The sequence below is a fragment of the Acinonyx jubatus genome, chromosome F2, assembly GCF_027475565.1.
Source record: "Acinonyx jubatus isolate Ajub_Pintada_27869175 chromosome F2, VMU_Ajub_asm_v1.0, whole genome shotgun sequence".
NCBI lineage: Eukaryota > Metazoa > Chordata > Mammalia > Carnivora > Felidae > Acinonyx > Acinonyx jubatus.
In genome coordinates, this window is record NC_069394.1 from 66,801,611 (window position 1) to 66,827,129 (window position 25,519).

At 40.4% G+C, this 25,519-nt stretch overlaps 1 long non-coding RNA gene across 2 annotated transcripts in view; it reads left to right on the forward strand.

Moving 5' to 3' along the window:
• The window catches only part of LOC113594681 (uncharacterized), a 140,147-nt gene extending 115,713 nt beyond the window's left edge, over positions 1 to 24,434 (forward strand). For both annotated transcript variants that reach the window (XR_008292507.1, XR_008292510.1), the window contains one exon: positions 23,714 to 24,434. This is a non-coding gene — a long non-coding RNA (uncharacterized LOC113594681). The remainder of the gene's footprint in view (positions 1 to 23,713) is intronic.
• Positions 24,435 to 25,519: the final 1,085 nt, after the last annotated feature.

Sequence of the window (25,519 nt, forward strand, 5' to 3'; positions counted from 1 at the left end):
CTCAGGATGAGGGAGAATTCGACTTGCATTGCAAAAAATCTGGTCATACTCACCCCAGAAGAATTGTGTAAAAACCAAAAATGTGTAATATGAAAGGGAAGCTAGGAGAAAGAAAGAAAAATCTCGTTGACACCAACGTTCACACTCGATAAGTAACGTCTATCTATTGAAGGTGCATATGCACTAGAAGTTGGTGGTTTATAGGTGGAAGAGACATAATTCTTGCCTTCATAGAGCTCACAAACATATTACATCAAATTTTTGTCCTAAATGACAACACAGTAACCCCTCCCATTATGAAGAAATATTGGAACCTCTAGTTGGTAGAGAATAGTAACATTTCTGCATGGTTAATATGAAGCCATATCCTTAAGAAGACTGACCTATGAGGGAGCTGTAGAAAAGCCAAGCCTGGAAGCTAAATCCTGACAATTGGAATGATCCTAATACAGGGTCATGCCTTTTAGGAAACCTAAGTTAAAGTTTATTGGTAATTGATGATGAGAGTTCAACATTGGATACTATCATAAGGAAGTTACTCAATGAGCTGAAGGGGAGCCTGGTATTACTTTTTTTAAAAAAGAGAAGAGAGGATTAAATAAGAAATACAGAAATGTGTCTTGATTCCTGTATTTCTGAAGGAATACAGGGCTCTGTATATCCTGTATATCCTCTGTATATCCTGGGCTCTATCTTAAAAACCTTAGGATATCTCTTGTCAAGAATCTCATAGTAAATATTATAGTGTATTGCTAGGTGCAAAAGCTACCCAGACATACCTTCCTTCCTTTAAAAACAAAATTGATTTGGATTTTCCCATTCACGGTTAAATTTACTGAAAGTGGGGTCTTTCCATTTTGCAATGTAATGGGGGAGTAGATTTTTTAAACAGTCAAGATTTACACCACCGGTAAAGAACAAAAAAAGATACAGTCTCTGATGCTCCTAATCATTTGGCAGTTTTAGCCAGTTTCTTGCAGTGACCATATTTTTGCTTCCCTGTAACTCAGCCTAATCTGTTTTACAAACTTTTGTTCACTCCCACCTTCCCCCTTTCACTCCACCCATGGCCAATGTCCCTTTACCTGTGGCATTTTACACTTGAGGAGAGCTGCTAACAGTTGACAACAAAAGGACCGCTGATCGCACCAATTAAGAGGTGTGAATGTCACCCGTTACCTACCAGCTTTGTTACTGAACATGTTAATTAGTAATTGTACAGGTGCAGACTTTTGAGTTTACAAGGTTAACACTGATGCACAGCTTTGTTTTGGCTGTTTGTTTAAATATTGAAGAATCATGGGTGAAGGGCTGGTCTGTGTTGAAGAATGAACAGATGTCATTGCTGTACTTTCTCAGACAGAAAATCTTTAGACCGACTTAAAGCAATAAAAGTGACCTTCCAAGAAGTGATTCTCTGTGGTCAGTCTATCAAAGAGTACGTGTTATTGGTTTTCTTGCCCCCCGTGGAAGAGCGAGGAACTTGCCTTCACAGGACTGTGGAACTCTACTGGAATGTCATTTGAAGGCACTATACTAGAAGCATGTAGAGTTCATTAGGAGAAAATCCCCTAAAGGTGTTTTCAGTAAGCCCAAAGTTTCTATATATTGATCTTTCTGAAGGCTTTACTCATTCATTGAGTCAGTGTTATAGACATATCTTGTAGACTTCTTTTTTAAAAAGTTTTGACTAATAAAACACCTGGATGAGGGAATCTGTCTCAGAATCACATACCATCAATTTGATAAGAACCAAGGGATCACCCTGACTAGCCTCTGATTAGGGAAAGTAACAGAAATTCATTTTACAGGGAGGAAAACTGAGGTCCTAGACATTACATGACTTGCCTGAGTCCATTAAACCAAGATCAACCTCAGTTTGCAGAGTGAGGTAGATATTTGGGAAGAGCTAACCTTCAATTGTTCTCTAGCAGAATGAGTAATTCCTGAGGAACTGGTAATTTTTAGCTTGTCCTCAAGCCTACTGAAATATCTTTGCTCTTTCCATGCATCTGTAAGAGCAACTGTTGTTTTCAGTCATTCAACGGGAAAGTGTGCGGTAAGGGCCTCTTCTATTTTTGTGGTAGACTCCACAACAAATAAAGAACGTCTCTCTGGCTCCTTGGAACCAAAACTGCAAGGTTTTGAGAACTGCTGTGCAATGGCAAAACTAGTTGATTGGTTTGGGACCAGTGCCCAGACCACATTTAAGGGAGTTGATCCAGGTCCTGGGTGACCAGGATCTCCTTTCCCCCTGGTGATGTGTCTCACTAGTTATCTGCCTTACATCGAGGGGGAAAGTGAAGGTATGAATAGCAGGATGTCCAGGCATATGGGCTGCCCTTCTCTGTGAACACAGGGCATAGATCTAACTTTTTATCCATGATTAAACAAACGAACGCACTCCAAAGTTTTAGCATGTGCCTGGCTCATTGTAAATGCTCAAGAAATGGTAGCCATTATAGTTAGCAGTTTATTAGCCTCTGGGGACATTTGCATCTTACATTTAATAACCATAAAAATAACTAACATTTGCATTGGACGTTAGCCTTTTCTTTCTTTTCTTTTTCATGAAGCTGGGACTCTTTTCTTCCCTTCATTTTGCATTTAAAATTCAGTTTTATGTTCTGGTTGTTTTGCAAAGACATGAAATGTATAGTGTAGAAAACTGTAAAAATTTATGTCTTATAATTAAAAATCTATAATCCTGCCTCTCAAGGATAACTGTTATTAACACCTGGGTATGTTACTTTAAGCACTATATTCTATACATGCATAAACATTTAAAAAATTAAAGTGGGAATTGATTATGCAAGCTGGTTTAGAAGCTATATTTTCATTTATAGCTGTATTTAAAACATTTGTCTTTAAAAATATGTTTTTATTTCCATTGCAGTTTTTGTTAGCTGAATATTTCTTTGTGTGGCTTTTCCATAATTTAACAGATTTTCTATTTTTGCATATATTGTTTGTTTCTAATTTTTCATAACTATAAGATACTGTAATGAGTAACATCCTTGTGGCTAAGTTTCTTTAGATAAAATTAAAAAAATTTTTTTTAATGTTTTATTTAGTTTTGAGACAGAGACAGAGCATGAGCGGGGGAGGGCAGAGAGAGAGGGAGACACAGAATCTGAAGCAGGCTCCAGGCTCCGAGCTGTCAGCACAGAGCCTGACGCAGGGCTCGAACTCACAAACCACGAGATCATGACCTGAGCTGGAGTCGGACGCCCAACCGACTGAGCCACCCAGGCGCCCCTAGATAAAATTTTAAATGTAGAATTTTTAGGTTAATATACACATATTAGTATCAATTGCTGCATAACAAATTATCTCAGACTTAGCTCAAAACAACACACTTTCATGAGCTCTGTTGCTATGGGTCAACAGTTTGGATGTGACTTAGCTAGTGTACCTTCAAGGCACCAGTGAAGGTGTCAGTCATCAGTGCGGGTTGTGGTCTCACCAGAGGCTGTGCTTGGAAGTATCCACTTCCAAACTCACTCAGATTGTTGAAAGAATCCATTTCCTTACTGTTTTAGGACCAAAAGCCCCTGTTGGCTATAAGCTAGAGGATGCCTTCAGCTCCTAGAGATAGCTGAAAGTTCACTGCCATTTGGCCTCCTAACAGAGGCAGCCCCCAGCATGGCAGTTTGCTTCTTCAAGCCAACAAGAGAAACATACTCCAGCAAGACACATGTTAAAATCTTATGTAACATAATCATGTAATCACATGTATCCTCCCCCTCTTTTTTTTTCTGTATTCATTCTATTGGCTGGACATAAATTACAGGTCCCGTGATACTCTGGGGGAGGGCATGACATAAGGGCGTGAACACCCAGAAGCAGGGTCATGGGGGTCATCCTAACTATTTGTCCACTATAGTACATGTTTAAAACTTTTGTTGAATATAACCAAACTGAAATATATCTGTATTAGCACAGAATTAGTGTGACCTTTTTTCTATCACTTTGGTTAATTTCTATATCATCATTAAAAAAAAAGAAATTACCAATTTGATAGAAATTGTGATACATTTTTATTTGAATATATTTGTTTATAATTGAAAATAAATGTATAGTCCTGCGTTCTTTGGTTATGTGTACATTTCTGTTTTGAGAATTGCCTTCCATGTCCCCTGGGTAGAATATCAACGTTGTTTATCGTTATACTTGTTGCAGGTATTTTTCTCCCATATGTCTGTTGATCTTTGTTTCTTGGGGAGGGAATATTTAGGAATATGACTTATTGCATTGTAGTTAAATCAGACATTCTTTACCTTCTTGGTATTTCATTACCACCACATAGAGTGTTTTCCTGCCCCAGGTTTACACAAATATTCTAAAATATTAAAAACAAAATTGTAAGGTAATCTCATGATTATTTTTTCATTTACATTTAATCTATCTGATATATGAAATAAATTCATTATTATTATTATTTATCACAAATGGTTGGTAAATTTCTAGAAGCTTATAAAAGACTAAAAATCCCAAAGGACCTTGGGCTTTTTAACCATGTTTAGCCAAAGTTGAATGTTTAAACCATGTTTAACCAAAGTTGAATGTTTAACCGACTGAGCACCCAGGCGCCCCTCTCCCCTCCTTCCTCTTAACAACAAAACCTCTTGAGTTGTAGCAGAATTCATGAACAACCATTTATAGTCTACATTTCCCAACTTCCCTTGCAGCCATTCATGGCCATATGACTAAGATTAGGCCAAGGGATGTGAGTGAAAGTTATGTGTACAATTTCCTGCTTACATACTTAAAGAGACTTTTTCTTGATGCTTTTTTCATTTTCTTTTGTGCCGGAACATGCATGTGCAAGAGATTCGCTTTGCCCATAAAGGCAAAGGCAACACTGTAGGGCTTTGGATCTCATTGTGCTGTCTCCAAACCATCAGCATAAACATCCCATGAGAACTTGTTAGAAATGCAGGGTTTTTTAATGTTTATTTTTGAGAGACAGAGTGTGAGCGGGGGAGGGGCAGAAAGACAGGAAAACACAGAATCTGAAGCAGGCTCCAGGCTCTGAGCTCTCAGCACAGAGCCCCGATGTGGGGCTCGAACTCGTGAACCGAGAAATCATGACCTGAGCCGAAGTTGGACACTTAACTGACTGAGCCACCCAGGAGCCCCAGAAGTGCAGATTCTTGGGTCAAACCTTTATCTAATGAATCAGAAACTCAGGTGGGCTCAGAAAGCCCTCCAGGTGATTCTGATGTCCTAAAGCAGGGACCGACAAACTATGGCCTGTGGGCCCAAATCACTGGGGCAGCCTGATTTGGTACAGCTGGTGAGCTAAGAATGGTTTCCATATTTTTGAAGAGTTGCCACAAGAAGAGCGACAAATAAAAACAAAGAATCTTCAATTGCGACTACATGTGGGCTGCAAAAACTACGATATTTACTCTGTGGTCCTTTACAGAAACATGTTGCCAACCTCTACATGGAAGTGTCAGAACTACTGTCAGAGGAGCTGCTAAATCAATGAGATGGGAGGAACTTAGATCCCAATAATTGTGTGGAGTCGACTTGCTCGTCAGTATGGCCAGTTTATCTCAGGACTGCTAGGCAAAGGAAGAATTAGCTGTGTCCTAAGTGACCCACGTGTATGTGGGGTCTCATTGTTACAGCAGCCGAGCCCGTACCCTAACTAACGGTTATTTTACCATTTGTTTTTACCCTAACAGGTAAGAAGCTGCCAGGTAATATGCTGATCTCCCTTTCCACACCTGTTAGCCAGTGGTCTGCAATTTGTTTTTAGTGTCCCGCATTATGTCTTTCCTAGTGGCTGTTTAAAGATTCAGATGTTAGGTTCACCTAACAATCTTCCACATAACTTGAGCCCCAGAGGCTTCAGAAAAGTTCAAGGTCAAATTCAGTCTACCTGGCTGATGATACACATGTTTTCTATTACGATAATTTCTTCAGAATAATCAGTAATCTCATAATCAGTAATCTTGTCTTTACATATCCTTATTCTGATATATTGGTTTAGAATGGTTGGTGTATCAGCGCTGAACAAACCGTCATGACCTGTTTTCTGGCTGATGCAAACAGATTCACCCTTGTAAAAAATACACTGCGTGGCATTAGCACTTAATAGATAGGATTTAATGGTAGTATCTGCAGCTGTCGGCTGTGGGATTTCTTTTTAAGAGCGCAGTTATGATTTAGGCCAGACACATAAGACTATTGCAATTAGGGAGGTAACTAAAAAGGTTTAAATGACCTTGTAGGGAGAGGGGTCTCTATTCCCAGCTGCGCTCCCAATGCCGGCTAAGCATCCTGTCTAGATCCGGAGATGGTGCAACACCCCAGCCTTGGAAAGCATATCAGAGGGGAAGGAAGGGAAAGGGTGGTTTGAACTACAAAGTTCAGTTGGCAAACACAGCTCTTCTCTGTCTCTCTGGAAATTTATAAGCCAGCTAGCAAGCAAGGTGGCAAAGCCGGATTTCCAGTGGGAGCAATGTGTCCCGAGGTAAGACACTGCACACAGAAACTGAGCTCAGGTTTGGGGCAATCGGTGGGTGAGTGGGCAGAAGAAGAGGGTTGGGTTTGCAGGGACAGGCAATGGCTTCGCAGCACTTCATAAGCGCAGTTGTGGCCACAGGCTCGCTCGTGTCATTTTGTACGCAGTAATGAAGCCTGACGAGAGGTCTCCTGCTTGCCGATAGCCGGCTGTTGTCCTAAAAATGCAAACCATCGCCTCAGGCCATGGAATCGGGAACAGGCCGAGGACAGAGGCTCCGGCTGGGCCTCCCACTGCTAGCTCTCCCTTCAGCACTCCCGACTTGGACAGAGAAAGCTGGTCTTTACCCTTGTACATAAGGACACAGAAGAAAGGGATTTTTTAAAGTGTCCCAGAGGCCGATGGTTTTAATCCAGACTTTTTGCTGAGCAGATATTAAAGATGAGGGAGGGGGGATGGCTACCACCAATCCTCACGTCCCCATGTGTTTTCTCATGCAAAATAAGCTTTTTGAACTTGAAAGCTGCATTTTCGCTTAGTTCCCCAGTGCCCCCCTCTCCCCCCTCCACCTCTATCCTCTTTGTTTTCTCTATAGAGTAGACAAGTAAATCGGACCCTCCCTCAGCAAGTCTTTTAACGATGGCTCATTAATAATCGATGGGCCTGGCGAACGCAGGGGTTCACAGCTCCGGGACGAGGCAGCCGCAGACCCCGCGCCACGTGGGAGACCCCGGCCTGGAGGAAGCCCCCGGGCCGAGGCTGGCGCGGCGGGGCCGCTGATCTGGAGGCTGCGCCTAGACCCGCAGATCCACGAAAGCAGGCCAGGTCCGGGGCTGCCTGCCTGGACCGAGCTTAGCGATGCAAACCGAGTCGTCCCTTTCCGCAGTGTGTGTTTGTTTGTTTTTGTTTTGAAATGCTGCCTTCCTGCTTCCCCAGCAGCCTGCCTGTCCTAAGACTGCAAAGACTTCCTTGACTTGGGGAAAGGCAAATTTTGAGTGGTAACTTGTCCCCCATTGGCTCTGAGGGTCTTTGTTGCCCACTGCTCGTATTTCAGAAGCCCTCCTCCTCTCTTGTCAGTCTCCTTGGAAGCAAACCCTGAAGTTGGAAAAAAAAAAATGCATGCTGTTTCCTTGTGTTTTTAGGCATCTATTATTTCTATGGAATTCTTGACAGACAACAAAAGATTAAAAAAAAAAAACTGTCGATTTTTGCTGTCAAGGAAACAAGCTGTTCTCCCCATTTAAGGCTCCCTTGGTAAACCTGGTTAATTGATGAATATAGTCAGTCTCTCACAGAAGTCACCTGGAGCTGTTTCTAGATCTCCACTATACGGAGAGCTTGATGAATCCCTGAAAGTGAATCCCGGCTGGATGAATGACCCTGGTTTTCTGAAAGGCCTGGTGGAAGGGAGCTGACCCAGGTGGGGCTTTCACGTGGTGGATGCCCTTGTGCTGCTCTGGAATAGGAACAAGAGCACTAGCCCCTCACACCTGTGTAGCGTTTCCTGGTTCAAGAGCCCTTTCAAAGGAACTATCAACTTTGCTCCCCTGTAACCCGGCGGGAAGGTAGAACATGCCGATCAGGTGGGCCACAAGGAAGTGATAGGGAGACCTCCAACTTGCTGCCCCCTTAGGGTTGCAAGTAATGGTAGCATGTAACCCCTTCTCTATATGTTTCCATCTTCCTTTGACACATTTTTCTCTTTATTCGCCTTTACGTATTTGTCAATTACTTTCCTTAAAATGCTACTTTCCAGGGAAATGAGGCAGGTATTCTGGGTCATTCTCCTTGCTGTGTTCATATCCCTATTGATTCTATCTCTTCTTGGTTAAGAGCCAATCGGTCCCACGAACCCCTGTGATTTCAGTAGGACTTAATGAACTTGAATTGTGACCACATTGGTAGGACTCTGTTTATGTTTACACAGTGGTTTTAACTTTGTTGTCTTAATAGACCCTGACAGCAGTAATTTGTATATCTGGACCCACAAAATGGAGGCCACCCCAGTAGCCCGGCCCATGTCACACATCTAAACCTAAGTCAGCCTGCACTTATGGGAAATATTTTGCTCTTGGGGAAACCTACCACCCACCAATCACAATTCTCCAACTCAGCTCTAGCTAGTTTAACTTACCCTAGAAAGTAGGCCCTCATGGGGTGCCTGGGTGTCTCAGTTGGTTGGGTATCCATGACTGATGACTGAGGTCATGATCACTCAGTGCGTTCAAGCCCTGAGTCGAGCTCTGTGCTGATAGCTCAGAGCCTGGAGCCTGCTTCGGATTCTGTATCTCCCTCTCTCTCTGCCCCTCCCCCACTCACATTCTGTCTCTCTCTCAAAAAATAAACAAACCTTTAAAAAAATAAATAAAAAAGAAAAAGAAAGTAGGCCCTGCTGGCTCTATAAGGAAATCCCCGGCCGCCTAGCCAATGCCACCTTGTATCCGTGTTCTGCTTCTGATGCTCTTTGAAACTTGCTCTTGCCCAAAATCCCTCGAGAAGAGTGGCCCACTGTTTGTGAGGCAATGTACTACTCCAATTCATTAATTATTTTCCCTTGGATAATGAGTATCAGACTTGTTATTAAATTGTATTACTTTTGTTATTTGACAGCCTTCATAGCAATCCCGTGAAGTAGGGATTTCCAACATCCTTCTCAAATGAGGCAGCTAAAGCTCAAGAAAGTTATGAATTTTCTCTTCCCCCTGTTGTCATGCTGCTATTTGCCTGGCAACTAGGGCATGTTCACAGATGTACAAAGCTTATCATCTATTTGGGGGAAGTCTGTAAGCCAGCAGTTAAGCTGTGGTATGTACCCCCTGAATCATAATTCAAGGTAGAATTGTAGTCCTCTGAAAAGAATATGTGCTAAGTACTGTATCATTTCAGAGTAGGGAGAGATTCCTTTTAATGGAAGGAACATATAGAGTGGTTGGTTAAAGTCATGGTCCTTGGTATCACAGGGACTTGAGCTGAATCAGCTTCATTATTTGGTGGCTGTTGATATTGGACAAATTATTTAACCTAAGTTTTAGATTCCTCATCTGTAAAACTAAGTTTGTTATACTTACTGCATTTCCATGGGGATTAAATGAGATAATCCATGTAACTCATGGGGACTAGACAGAGTGAGGACTCAAAAAATGGTGGCAATTGTTGGAATACTCTGCATGCTTGGGATTTTGACAGCTAGAGATGGGGCAGATGATGACATTTCTGTCTTTCTTTTCTTTTCTTTTCCTTTTTTTTTCTTCCAAGTGTGATGGAAAGAATTTTAAGAAGGGGTAAGCAGGTTGTATTTACATTTTATATAAATCACTTTCTGACATTTTCTGCTTCATAGTCCTAAAATTGCACTGTGTGGTACAAGTCGCTTGCAAAGAAGGTAATTACCAAGATAGTTTACAATTTGACCAGTACATTACAAAGCACTATTACCCCTTCTCTACAACAGTTTCAATAGATATTGTTGTCTCCTATTAATAGAGGGGAAAATAGGAGCCCAAGAAGAAAAATAACTTGTTTCCGGTCACACTTTTAGTAGCCGGACCAGATTCCTTCCTTTTTCTGATTCTTGTTCACGACTTCTTTCCTTGAAACTATTCTATGTCTCTTTTGCCTAACATTTTCAGTATACTAGGCATTGCTTCAAGTACATTATACATTTTAAGTCAACTAACCTGTACTGCATTTCCTTGAAGTTGGTACTTTTGTTAACCTACAGGTAAGCGGGTGGGGACAGGGAAGGCAAGTGACTTGCCCAAGGTTTCTTAGCATGTGCTGGACCTCTGCTTGGCACTGTTCCCATGAAATTATGCATCCCCTGGTTGCGTGCTCCGTGACCTCCAGTTTCTCTTCTATGATTCCTTCCACCTTGTTCCAAACCGAATAAGAACCAGCCTGAGGTGAACAGGTCGTCAATAGGTGTCTGCGACACCGGGCAGCTCACCTCGCAAGGAGACAACAGCCACGAGTATTTGAATTGCTCTGTTGCACACTTTCCAGGCTCCCTGTGACCAGGAGAGACATGGCTTAGCAGAGAGGCTGCACAAGCGAAGGTGCTGGGGCAGCTGGGGTGGGGACATCATGGGATTTGAAGTAAATAGAGCTGGGATGAAGACCAGTGCAGCCATGGGCACTTGCTCTTCCGGAACCCTAAGCAAATCATTGACATTTTGAGGGGGGTCTATGCTATGTCTGAATTGCTATGTCTGAAAAAAACTGGGAGTAATATGAGCATTTTCCCACCTGCCTCACACATTGTTCTCAGGATAAAATAAAGCAGTGTATGAATATGCAATGTGAAGACTCTACATTGTATATAAATAGGAAGCACCAAAGGCCTCCAACCATTTTTAATATCAAATAAAATCCTGATTTGTCTAGTTGTCTAGAATGACGAGTGGAAATAATTTGTTTCTGTAACTGAACCCAGATTAGATCTCTGGACACCACCCTTCTATTAACGCACCTTGATTTTTGAATCCATGGAATTATTTTCACTTCCACATCTTTTAATGATTGCATCACATTCCTCATTTTAGGAGAGAATCTGAACCCACAGGTCTCATCAGCTTAACACCTTTGTCCAAAGAAGAAAGAGGGGACACTTTCCTGGTTTGTAACATTAACTGATAACTTTAGTCAATGTGGCCCCCTCACCAGGGTATAGGATATAGGATAAGGTCACATTCATTTTGTTATTCAAATTATAGTAGCTGTGTTTCATCCAGTTTCCTCTTTCCCCATGGGGTTCCATGAAAAAACCAAGACCCTTAGAAATTTACTCAGTCCAAAGAGCTTAGTCTCCATAGATACATCACTTGACAAAGAAAGAAAGTAGAACATCTGGTCAAATGGCAAAAGAGCCCCTTTCTCTGCTGCAGTTGTTGCCATCCACAGCAAACCCTGCAAGTTGAGGAGCCGATATCCTGCCTATTGACAAGCTGCTCTGTCAAGATTGTAATAGGGTCACTGGTGGTTTGTCAGCATGAGGATCCGGGAAGGGAGGAGAGCCCCTTCCTGCCCCAGGATTCCTGAGCCTCCGGGGTGAGAGCCCCACATGAGCAGCAATCTCAGTCCTCATGCCCACAGCACTGCCCTGGGGCTGCAATAGTTCCAGAGCCACCATCAGAAGGGAGTTGAGCCTTGGCCACTTGGGGGGCCTAAGACCAGTCCTCCTCTCCAGCAATCCTGGTGCCAGGGTTTAGTCACCGCTTTGGGACTCTCCTTTCCTTCTAATGACTTTCCTCCTCAGGGTCCTTTTGTTTCTCCTGCAGCCTAGTGCAAGGGTCGTCAAACTACAGCCTGTGGGCCACATCAGCCTGCTGCTGTTTTTGTAAATAAAGTTTTATTGGAACACAGCTATGCTCATTTGCTTACATATCTTCTATGGCTGCTTTCATACCGCGGAGTGGAGGACCTATGGTGACACGCTGTGGCCTACAAAGCCTAAAATGTCCACTACCTGGCCCTTTGTGGAAAAAATGTGTTCAGACACCCGTGACCATCAAAAGTGTCATAGTGACATTGATTATGGCAGTAAAATGTTCTTCTACAAGGTTCTGTAGTCAAATAAATGGAAGGGTGTAAATGAGTGCATGTGTGAGGGATAGCGCCAATCATCAAAGCAGCTACACTCCAGGTTCTTGTCAAACCACCATCGGCAATTCTTTTATACTCTGTCCCCAGCCGCAATGATTTTTTCCCCCAGAACAAAGAAGATGAGCTCTAAGTTGATTTGAGATCTCCACTTCCAGAAATAGAAATAGGTACCAAGTTTTAAATAGAGAACAGCCTGACTCATCAGTATCCCAAACACACGCCCAGGGATAGGAAATGCTATCATAGGGAACAGCCAATGGCTTCTCAAAATAAATAAGTGCTCGTACTCGGAGTAGTAGTAGTCACGTCAGGTGCCTTTTGGACTACTAAAAGATAAAGAGACATGAAATCAAACTTTTTTGGAAGATTTTGTGAACGGTAATCTTTATATTGAAAAACATTCACAAGAAAAGCACTAGAGTCATGTTGACCCAACTAATTAAAAATGAGAAGATTCACAATGTAGTTGGCTTTTCCTCTCTTGCTTCATGAGCCTTGTTGTCCAACAGCCTGAGCTAAACATGCTGTGTCAATCTTCTCTTTTACATTTCCTGGGTGTTTTCTTCTGAGATTCTGCAACAACCCTGTCATTATTTTAAATATTTTTGCCTGTAAATTTCAGAATACTTGATCTGATTTTAATAGGATCCATGTGTGAAATCCTTTATTTTTTTTTTCATCTATCGTTCTGATTCTTTCTGCTCTTTAGTACAGCACAGCTTGGTAGCACTAGGTACGTCTTGTTGAAAGTATGTCCATAAATATGTCCCTTGCAGCATGGAACAGCTTGTTAAATTGGCAGTCCTCAGCAGTTTGCCTAGAAAAGTTTGCCTCACTTGCGATAGTCCAAATGTAGGGCAGAACACAGCGTAACTTTTTATCTAATTTTACCAATTGACATATTCTTCAAATTTTTAACTACCTCGTGTCTTTTCCTTACAGTGCCGACACCTGACTTTAAAGTGGCTAAATGTTCTCCCAATTGCCAAATGTGGATAGGGAAATTACCTTTTATTACTGGATATTAATCTGGGGAGAAATTAAAGAAAATAATACAATAATTTAAAACAGGATGCTAAATACACTGTGGGAAATGCATCCTGAATGGCTGGGGCCACTGATTTCTATTCCTTAGGTGGGATTGGTGTTGTTCTTCTTTATGGCAAGGGTGGAGCTCACTAATTTTAATTTTTCAAGTTGTGTTGATATCCTTTAGTGGTATACAGTACTTAAGAATACCCTCTCCCCTCCTTGTTTTGGAGAAAGAGAGGGCGAGTGGAGGAGAGGGGCACAGAGAGAGAGAGAGAGAGAGAGAGAGAGAGAGAGAGAGAGAAAATCTTAAACAGGCTCCATGCTCAGTGAAGAGCCTGATACAGGGCTTGATCCCACGACCCTGGGATCACAACCTAAGCCAAAATCAAGAGACAGACACTCAACCAAATGAGACACTGAGGCACCTCTAAGATACACCGTTATTGAGACTGATACACTTTGGGATTTTATTGGTATGCTCTGATTTTCATCTCTCGCTGGTTAGGATCCTGTTAGAACTAGGAGTGACAAATATAGAAGGACTTTCAGTCCATAATTTAATGTCACAAGGATGAGCCTTCAATGCCACAGCCCTTTGGCCTCACCTCTGTGAGAGGAGGCCAGGTTCTCTCCCTCCCTATGTCTATAGAACATGGTCAGGCAGCACGTATGTCTTCAGGCCTCAGAACACCAGAAAAACTCCTTGTCAGCCTGTAATTACACTATTTACAATGTACCAAACCTTTTCCTGGGGGGAAACGGCACAACGAAACAAGACAAAACAAAGCACATATCTGAATGTGGCATCGGTGAAGGGACCCACAGCTTTGTGTTCAGTAACCCTGTTTTGGTGGCCACACCCTCCAGATGGCCCTAAGTGCTTTCAGGAAGTTGCCTGAAGAGAATGCATTTTCCATGCTTACTCCCTGTCTTCAGATTTTATCACTCAGCAGAGTATTTGCCTGTTTATGATGAATTTATTAGAAAATATCATTGCTGGAACAATTCTTGAAGAAAGCCCTCTTAGAAATCCAAAGTGGACTTTTTAGCAAAATGACACATACTTTTCTACCTTCTTCTTCTTTTTTTAAAATGTTTATTTATTTTTGAGAGAGAGAGAGTAAGTAGGGGAGGGGCAGAGAGAAAGGGGAGCAGAGGATCTGAAGCAGGCTCCACGTGACAATAGAGAGCCCAACACAGGGCTCAAACTCACTAACTGTGAGATCATGACCTGAGTCCAAGTTGGATGCTTAACCGACTGAGCCACCAGGTGCCCCTCCACCTTTTAAACATGCTTTCCCAGCTGCAGGTGAGTAAGGACCACTGCATTTAGATCATTTTAGTTTTACTGAAATTATGTGAGACATAGACTCGCCTTTGATTTTCAGAGGTGAACATTTATATTCCACACCTCTCTCAAGGGTAAAAGACAGAATCTGAATCTCTGTCTTAGTATTTCTTAAAAGTGGGGGACTGGAGTTTTACTGACTTCAGAATCATCTTGGGTAGAAGTTACAAGTGCACATTGCTGGGATTCACTTCTAACTCACTGAATCAGAGCCACTAAGGTAGTATTGGGGTAATTCTGATGCATATGAAAAATTTGAGAGCATCACATCCATTGCCCTGTACATAGCTGGTGTTCAATATATTTGTGTGTGTGTGTGTGTGTGTGTGTGTGTGTGTGTGTGTGAAGGGAATAAAAATATTCCAAGGAAATTTAAAAAATTATTCAAAAATAGTACTGTTTAAAAAAGAATTAAATGTCCTTCAGGCTTTATGTTGATTTAACCATGTTAAAACTGTGACCAAAGACATTCTAAATTGTGGAACTGTGGTTGATAATTGAAAGAGAAAATCTCTTGGCATCTTGAAGAATATTTTCTAATACTCTTAGAGGGGTCTGTAAAGCACATTTAAAATAACTATCCTGGATCACTTTACTATTTTTTTAATTAGAAAAATTTAATTATTGCCAAAAGCTATTTGCTGGAATTATATAAAAATGTTTACAGATGCCTTAGGAAGAAAACAGCAGAATGTGGAACTAATTGTGTTGATTCAAGATAATTATGAAACACAAATGACCATTACTTACAACAAGTCCCCTGACAACCAAGGGTTGACTCCAGGGATCAGGCTCAAATGAAGGAAATAATAATAATAATAATAAAAGAGCGGTGATATACTTATGTGGTAATAATCAAAGTAGAAAATGTGCCCTATTCCCAAGTTAATAAAGGCCTTTAGCAACATTTCGGTTTTTCAGTTACACAAGCTATATTTTCACTAAGTAAAGCTTCTTCCCCCACCCCCTAACTTTAAAGGAGTATCTTGTTTTTAAAAATCTTGAATTCCTATCGCATTGACTCTTGGGAATACGAGGTGAATGAATTACGTTTCCTGACTTTCCCTTATGGTGGAGAGAGACATATTTGGGTATGAATTGTTTTCATTTCTTTTCCATCCTAGATTTTCAGTGAGATTTCATGCCAGGGTTGCAGGTAAGAGCCCAGAAGAGACTTTCTGGGTGCTATAAGATGTCTTGGCACAAAAGACCTGAGCAACTATCATCGGGGTGTTTGCAGGTGGTCCCCAACCTATGTGGACTTCTTGTTCTATTGTGATTTGATCATGCTCTATTTAGACTAAAAGGTAGAATCAAAAACACAGAAAAGGCCAGAAACTTCTACTGGGAATCACCACCAATAAGAAATGTTAGAGGACCAAACATGATTTTGAGTCTTCTATTGAACAATAACATCTTGGAGAGAGACTCTAACACCTTTGTAGGAAAACAGTCAGGTTTCAATTTCCCATTACTAAACTGAAAGACAAGCTGTAAATCAACATGTAAGTCACCAGATCAACAATGTGTAATAGAAATAGAAGGTGAGCCACAGATACAATTTAAAATGTACTGCTAGCTACTTCAAAAAAAGTAGAGACAGGTGAGAGTAATTTAATATTTTATTTAACCCATTATTTCCAGAATATCATTTTAACATTTAATGACTATAAAGATCGTTAATGAGACATTTGACATTCTTTCATCATACTAGGTCTTCACATGTCACTTTGAATTAGCCAAATTTCAAGTGTTCAATGGCCACATGTGGGTAGTGGCTGCCATATTGGACAATTTAGCCCTGGACTGTTAATCTTCCATCCATGTATTAGTTCTCTAAGAGGGACTCTTTTGAAGGATGAATTATTTCAAAGGCTGTAAAATGTTGTCATTTCCATGTGATCTTAAGATGAGTATGTGTCAGTGAATGACCAGGAGTGACAGTGGGAAATGTGCTTTCTGTTGATGTATTTGAAAGTTACCCTTGGGTTTTCCCAGGCTGCAGAGGCTGACCTTTTCCAGCACTGTTACTTGTTCAGTTGCTGCATTTACTAGGTTGGGCTGTCAGACAGACACTGCAATTTGCAATGTGCTATGGCTGTGCTGGACTGTTGGACTGTTGGATGATACTTTAAGATGTCTTTACTCTCTGCTAGTGGCTGTCTCACTGCAGCTTGCTATCTAGCAACTGCTTATGCCTCCTCTGCCAAAGATGCTGAGCCAGTGGACTGGTCTCATTCTAGGCTTTCACTGTTGGCTAGTAACTGGACAGAGATCTCAAGGAGCCAGACGTGGTGTTCATGGCAAATGTGAGTCTCATAGGCAGAGTGAAGGTTGAGCAATACTGTGACTCAGTGTTTAGACTTAATCTCAATCTGGAGTGTTACACATCAATAATATATTATTGAATTAGAAACATATCAGCTTTCTTGAACTGTTTTCATTCATTTCTGGATTTCAAGTTCAGAAAGTTGATAATTATATATCATATAATTCATGACACCATATCATTGGTTTGCACAGGTTTCTGTCAACCAACTGACTGATTCACTTATATGTCACCTATCTCTCTATCAACTGTCCATCCATCTTTTTATCAGTCCATCTCATTTGATTCCCATTTTTCAACTTCTGTCATTCTGGTTCTTTCTCCTGTCACAAACAGTCATATTAATATGTTTAATGATATCTTTTTGTTTTCATGTTTTTATAAGACATTTGTTCATGCATTCTAGTTTATACAAATGTCATTATGTTATACAGATCATTCTATTTTCTTTTTATCATTATAGCCTATTGATTCTAAGACCTATCCATATAGCTATGTAAACATTCAGCTATTTGTTTCTAATTACTGCAGAATACTTCATAGTTGGCATCTACCATGTTTTACATGTCCACCAGCAATAGACTCCATGATTGCCTCACACCATGACAAACAGCACTGTGATAAATATCATGGAGGATGCCCCCCTTCCCCGCCCTCCCCCCACCCCATATGAGAATATTTTTGAGAATTGTATCCAGGAAGAGTACTATTTGTCATAGGGAATATTTAATTTAACTAAGTACTACCAAGTTGCTTCCAGAATGTCTGCACTGGTCTATGCTTAAATCATCAGGCATATGAAGGTTTTCATATAGCCATATGCTCAACAATAATGGCATTATTCAGCTTTTCAATTTTAATCAACCTAATGAGTTTCTTAAACTTTTTTATGCTATCATGTCAAAGTGTATGGTAAAACATAAAATTGGGAAGCAAACCGAGGTGATAAAATCCAGTTTTCTATTCTTTTTGAAAAACATTTGACCATGTACTGGTTGATACAGGCCTAGAGACAAGTCACTATGCTTAATAAAAGTAGCAAGAGTGGGAATCCTTGTTTTGTTTCTGATCTTAGAGGAAAAGATTGAAGCTTTTCACTGTTAACTATGGTATTAGCTGTGGGTATGTCATAAATGGGCTTTATTATGCTGTGGTACATTCTGTTTATACCTACTTTGTTGAGAATTTTTTATCACAAATAGATACTGAATATTGTCTAATGCTTTTTCTGCATCTACTGAGATGATCATATGATTTTTATCTTTCATTTTGTTAATTTGGTGTATTGTGTGGATTGATTTGCAGATGTTAAACCATCCTTGTATCTCTGAATTAAGTTCCACTTGATCATACTGTATGATCGTTTTAATTTAATGTATTATTGAATTCAGTTTGCTAATATTTTGTTGAGGATTTTTGCATCTGTGTTCATCAGGGATATTGGCCTGTAATTTTTGTGGTGTTTTGTCTGGTTTTGGTATCAGGGTAATGCTGGGCTTGTAAAATGAATTTGGAAGTGTTCCCTCCTCTTTAATTTTTTGGCAGATTTTGAAAAGGGTAGGTGTTAAATCTTTGAATGTTTGGTAGAATTCACTAGTCTGATCCTGCACTTTGTTTGTTGGGAGGTTTTTTATGACTAATCCGATCTCTTACTAGTAATCAGTCTATTTAAATTTTCTATTTCTTCCTGACTCAGTCCTGGAATATTGTATATTTCTAGGAATTTATCCATTTTTCCTAGGCTGTTCGGTTTGTGGGCATAAAATTGTTTGCTTATGATCCTTTGTATGTCTGTGATATCAATTGTAACTTCTCTGCTTTCATTTTGATTTTATTTGAGCCTTCTCTCTCTCTCTTTTTTTTTCCCCCTTGGTGAGTCTACCTAAAAGTTTGTCATTTTAGTTGATCTATTCAAAGAACCAGCTTTTAGTTTCATTGATGTCTTTTTAGTCTCTTATTTCTATTCTGATCTGTATTGTTTCCTTCCTTCTACTAACTTTGGGCTTCATTTATTCTTTTTCTAGTTCCTTTAGCTATAAATTTAGATTATTTGTTTTGGATTTCTCTTATTTATTGAGCTATTTAGATTTCTCTTATTTATTGCTCTGAATGTCCCTCTTAGAATGGCCTTTGCTGTATCCCATAGATTTTGGTATGTCATATTTCTGTTTCTAAATATTTTTAAATTTCTCCTTTTATTTACTTGATGATCGAGTGGCTGTGCAGTTGCATGTTGTTTAATATTCAGGTTTTTGTGTTTTTTCCAGTTTTCTTCTGTCCCCATTTAGGTCTGTTAATATTTGCTTTCTAATTTTGATGGTTCTATGTTGGGTGAATATATATTTATAAATGTGTATCTTCTTGCTAGATTGGCCCCTTTATCATTATTTAATGCCATCCATTGTCTTTTATTACAGTCTTTGTTTTAAAGTTTATTTTGTCTGATATAAGTATGGCTACATCAGCTTTCTTTTAATTTTCTTTGCATGGAATATATTTTTTTCATCCCTTAACTTTCAGTCTCTGTGTGTCTTTAAATCTGAAGTGAGTCTCTTGTAGGCAACAGTCTCTTTTTTTATCCATTCAGTCACAGCCTTTGACTGGAAAATTTAGTCCATTTACATTTAAAGTAGTTAGTAGTTAGTGGTAGGTATGTCATTTAACTTAACTTATTAACTTAACATTAACTTATTGACATTACAAAATTTTTTTAATGTTTATTTATTTTTGAGAGAGAGAGAGAGAGAGAGAGATCAGGCGAGGGGTAGAGAGAGACACACACACAGAATCTGAAGCAGGCTCCAGGCTCTGAGCTGTCAGCACAGATTCTGATGCAGGGCTCAAACTCATGAGCCATGAGATCATGACCTGAGCCAAAGTTGGATGCTTAACTGACAGAGCCACCCAGGTGCCCTGTACTTATTGACATTTTTAAAAATTGTTTTATGGCTGTTTTTGTAGTTCCTCTCTGTTCCTTTCTTCTTCTCTCTCTTCCCTTGTGATATGATGAGTTTGTTCAGTGTTTTGTTAAGATTCCTTTCTCAATTTCTTTTGTGCATTTACTATATGTTTTTGATTTGTGGCTACTGTGAGGTTCACATGTAACATCCTATGTATATAACAGTCTATTTAAATTGATAGCAACTTAAATTTGAACACATTCCAAACTCTACATTTTTACTCACCCCATCCTCATATTTTATATTTTTGATGTCACATTTTATCTCTTAATCAACAGCCTGGTTTGTTCTTGATGTGTCCCTGTTGTTGAGGGTATGCCAAGACCTGACTGTGTTCCTAGGGGAGGAATCTCATTTAGCACCTAGTTTCAGGCTGATGAGAAGCCAGAGCCTCAGGCAGCAGCTTTTAAAATATGCAAATATACACAGTCCTGTGGGACCACAATTGTAAACCCTGTTGGCCTCCAGACCAGGAGATCTGGAGGTTGCCCCTGGGTGATGGTTGCAAAAATTGGAACTCCAGATGTGTGTGTAAGCTCCTTTCTGAGAGGTATTCGCCAAGGGAGTGTGCCATGATGGTGTCACTCTGCTCACATTCCTAGGAGTACCTCCATAACCTTTAGATGTGTGAGAAAACGGAATCCTTGCTCCTTAGGCTGAAGGTACAGGATAAAAGAATAGGCCTTTTTCAAGGGAAGACTGGGGTTGTGTTTCAGTTTGCTGTCTGTGCAGAGCCCTGGGCAGGGGGGAGGGGCTGCCAAGACTACCCTGATTGTTACAATCTCTTGGAGCTCAGGAACTCCAACCCCCTTGGCCACAAGGGCCAGGCAAACATGGCATCCCCTGTGTGGTTTTTGTGGACCAGCCATCTTCAGTAGGGCAGCTGGAAATATAGGGGCTGGGGCACATTCACTGGCTTCAGAAAAGGCAGTGGGAAAATGTCTTGACTGTTTGGCTTCAGCAATGCTGGAGGAGAATGCCTTGACTATGGATATATGCTTGCCCCAGGATAGAGGTTGAAGAATGCCATGACTGCTCCTATTTGCCAGCCCCAGCCAGGGTGCAGGGTGAGTGTTGCAACTGCCCATGCTCACCAATGTTAGCAAGGGACTGGAAGAATGCTATTACAATCATTGGTGCTCACTTGCCCCAGCCAGGGAGCAGAGCATCACTGCAGCTGCCTCCCCTCTCTGGCCTTGGCAAGGCAGCGAGACAGTGTCATGACCACTTACCCCTTCCTGACTCAGCGAGGCAGCGGGAGGATGCTGTGCCCGAATATACCACCAGCACTAGTGGGATAGGTGGAGAGCACACAAATGGAATCCACCAGTACTTCCATCTCTGGAGAGCACTCCCAACTGCCCCCTGCCCCTCCAGCAGATTCCCCCAGGCCAGAAAATGAATCTCCTTTATATATAGTTGAGGCACTTTTCAAATCAGTGCTTTTTCACCAGATCCCAGGGTGAGAGAGACTGCCCACGAGCTATTTAACAAGAGAATCTGTTTTTATAGCATTTTGCGTCCCTTGGACATTAGCCCCATTGATTTTCTAAGCCAGACATTTTTGGGGGCTTCTATCTCTGATGTAGATCCCAAGGGTTCTGGTGTCTGATTTGGGAGACCAATCCCTCACTCCGCTGGGAGAAGTGCCAGACATGTGAGATCCCTCTTTACTCTGCATCGAGGCACAGGGGTAGGGTTTTTGGTGGAACTGTGTCTCTATCTCTCCTACTCATCTCAATGTAGTAGTCCTTTTATCCTCTTGTGGAGAAGCAGTTGAATTAGTTTTCAGAGGGAAATGATCAGTATGTAGCTGTAGATTTGATATGTCCATGGGAGGAAATGAGTTCAGAATCTTCTCATGTTGCCATCTTGAATCCCACTTCTCATTCATCATTTTAAATAGCTTCCTTATGTCCATGAACTTAACAAACTTTCAGTAAACATTTGTTGAGTGAATAAGTGAGTAAATGAATGGCAAAATAGAGGGCTATTAACTTGCACGCCATGTAAAGGCAAAAGAGTGTGTCTGTTACTCTGTAATATGAGTGACAGTGATTATGGGAAGGTGAGAACAGGATCTAAAGACAGTAAATTAGAGGATATGTACAAAATGAAAAAATTACAAATAGCACAATTTATACACATATTCTCTTAGATATTTATTCATAATTAGGTTCAATGTAAAATAATTTCAGAAATTATCTTACACAGTTGGTAAACACTACTCTTTGGAGTTTTAAGAAAGTCCTTACCATTTGAACGAAAGTACAAGGTCATTCCATAATTTGTTACCAGTATGAGATTCATCTTCGTGCACTCACTTCCCAACTGCACAACTTACTGACTGAGAACTACTGTCAGTTTTCCAGTCCATTCTTTAACACCTTACAAGAGACCTTGCAAAAAATTCTAAACCTTCCCTTCCGACTTTGGATCACTCTCAGTTCAGAAGCTGTAATGGGGTGTGTGCTTCTCAAGGCCTAAGCTTTGGTCCTGCCCTTCAAAATCAGGCGTTAGCTCATCTCCAGCTTAGGGTGCTAAGAGAAATTCCACAGTCAAAGGTAGATTGGTCAAAGCTAATAAGAGTCTAAAAACCTATGAAGACAATAGATAATGTAGCTAGTCAAAATTGCAGAAGTCGTTACCACTGAGTATTCAGGAAGAAAGAGGTAGAGGTAAGCACATGGACCAGAGATGTGAGACATTTGCCTACCTTAGTAAAAATAAAGGACCAACAATACTAGATTCTGCCAGATGTTTGACATTACATCAGAAAGATGCTGAAGTTAGCACCACAACACGCTTTGCTCACAAAGGTTGGCAGATTCTGGGATGAGAGATCCAGATGGCTGAGGGTGTGGCTAGTTGTGCTGGGGCCAGAAGCTCTTTGCCACTTGTCTTACCTCCAGATATTTTGGGCAAACCTAGAACCATCCCACCTCCATTCAGGCAAAAATAGAGAAGGTCAGAAGGTTGTTTTGCATGCTTCCCTTCCATTATCTGATTGCTGAGCACCCAGTTTCTCCAGGTTTTCCAATTTTCATTGGAAAAGTCAACAAGTAGAGGCTACAGTAGAGCCCAAACAGCAAAGAGCAGAATGAGCTGATCTGGTCTTTTTATCCCTTCCCAGACTGTGGCACTGATCCTGGAGCTGCACTCAGGCCGGGAGGGATATTCTTCCTTTGCCTCATTTCCTCACATCGTGAGGAATTAAGGGATAATATGGACTTTCCACTTTTATGGGTTGGCCAATACTTTAATGAGATCAGATCCCTTTGACTCTTGTTAAATTAGTAAATGAAAAAGTAGTTGAGGGGCAAATTAATCTCTTGTAGCAGTTTTGCCCTTCTAGCAGATATTAGTTAAGGGTTTTAGGGGCAACGGATGATTTTCTTTAAAATTTTTTTTCTTTTAATATTTATTTATTTTTGAGAGAGAGACAGAGTATGAATGGGAGAGAGGCAGAAAGAGAGGGAGACACAGAATCCAAAGCAGGCTCTAGCCTGCTGGGGGTGATTTTCATAAGCAACTGACCCAAAAAATGTTTCCGGCAAACAAATTCACAGCAAATTTTGGGCTACAGACATTATAAACTTATGATCGGGATAACGTCTGTTCTCCAGTTAAAAGTATGTGGTCAAGGGGCTCCTGAGTGGCTGACTTTGGCTCAGGTTATGATCTCACAGTACTTGAGTAAGAGCCCTGCATAGGGCTCTCTGCTGTCAGCACAGAGCCCACTTCAGATCCTCTTTCCCCTCTCTCTCTGTCCCTCCCCCACTCACTCTCTCTGTCTCTCTTAAAATAAATAAACTTTTCTTAAAAAAAAGTATGTCGTCAATATATTGCATTATATGTTAATGTGTGTATCAGTATATGCCGATATGTATTACCCTTACACATACAGATACGTAAATAAGAGGGGGTGAAAGCCATAGCCTTTGCCTTCTCTATACCCTCTACAGAGAGATCCTAAGCAGAATCTTGGTGTTGGTCCATACAGAAATGGAGAAGAGTATTAAACCATATTTAAGAAGAATAATAATAATAAAAGGTAAGTGATCAAATGCCCTAAGCAAATAAGCCCATTAGTTCAAAATATTATTATTATTATTATTTTTACTTTTCATTTTCCTTGGGCAGCAAAAGAATGACCACCGTCCTCCTCTGACCACCTTGCCACACCGTCTTGTTGTTATTTAAATTTGATACATAATGATAAAGCATCATCAAGGCACCTCAATTCATTTGACTTAAAACTCCCTGGTATTCTAAATGCAGTAGCAGTTTCCAACATGTAGTCCTCTGACTGGGATTTTAATGAAAGGATGTTCCTTTTCCTGTTTTTTTTTTTTATTTGTTTGTTTGTGTGATTCTGTGAAAATATTTAGCCATTTTCAGCTTCTGAGATAGTTTTCCAACTATAAAATAAATATCTGGTGTCAAGCATTTCTGCTTCAGAATGAAATGAGAAGCGAAAGGCAGTATCCATTAATTTATAATTAAACTGGTTGGGAAAGGGAAGCACATGCTAGCAGATTGGTCCTCGGTGACTGATACGCTCCCTGCCACAGAGCCACTGCTGGAGGATGATTTATTATTTTTCCTAATGTTCCTCATTCTCGTTTCAGCCGAGAAGGTCACCCACAAAAGACAGAATCCAGAAAAGAGGTGACACAGTTTGACTTTGGGTGGCTGCCTTTTTTTCCCCTCCTTTTCTTTCACTTAAATTTCAGTATTTACAGCTTACCAGTCTTAAATTTGACACTCAGCAGACATAAACTGTATTCTTGAGAGGATTAAAGGATTATTCACTCACTAGCTTAATCAGATTAATCAGAGATTTTGAACAAGATATCTAATGCCATTCACAAGATGAGACGCGTGATCACTGCCTGCTAGTTGAACTTGGCTTGAGCAGGCACACACACGCACGCACACGCATACACTCATGTACACACAAACACATACATTGATATTTTACACACTATGATATTATTATTTAAAAATACTTGTTTTTAAAAAAGTTTTTTTTCAATGTTTATTTTTGAGAGAGAGAGAGAGACAGAGCATGAGTGGGGGAGAGGCAGAGAGAGGGAGACACAGAATTTGAAGCAGGCTCCAGGCTCCGAGCTGTCAGCACAGAGCCGGAGGCAGGGCTCGAACCCACCAACTGTGAGAACATGACCTGAGCCAAAGTTGGAGGCTTAACCAACTGAGCCAGCCAGGTGCCCCCAAAATACTTGTTTTTTAATCATAATCAATTAGCTTCTAATGCTTACTTTATCTAATGAGAGAAAGAAAAAAAAAGGTTATGTGCCTCTATATTTTCTAATGCTATTTAGATTTGAATTACTTTGTTCATTATAGGTTGAATTTATTTTTATAACTGCCTATTTATTGTCATATCATTCTTTAAAAGAATCTCTGGAACTTTTTAAGGAAAAATAATTATTTCCATTTTTTACATCCATAGGAAGTAACCCTTGAAATCTGAATATTACTGAATTAAGTTACAGTGTGAGAATAAAAAATAACCTGAAAAATAGATTTATTTGTTATTAATAAACAATAATAATTATTGTTTTTCCATTCCTATTAGGAGCTTAAATTCTATTCTACATTTATTTTAATAAGCTCCTTTTTCTGCAGGAACAGGAGGCAGCAAAGACCCTTTGTACTGCAGACATATTAAACCAGGATGGGACCAACTGTCCCATTGTAGGAACTCTTATTTTAAAGCAGCCTGAGTTAAGCAGATTTTGTTGGAT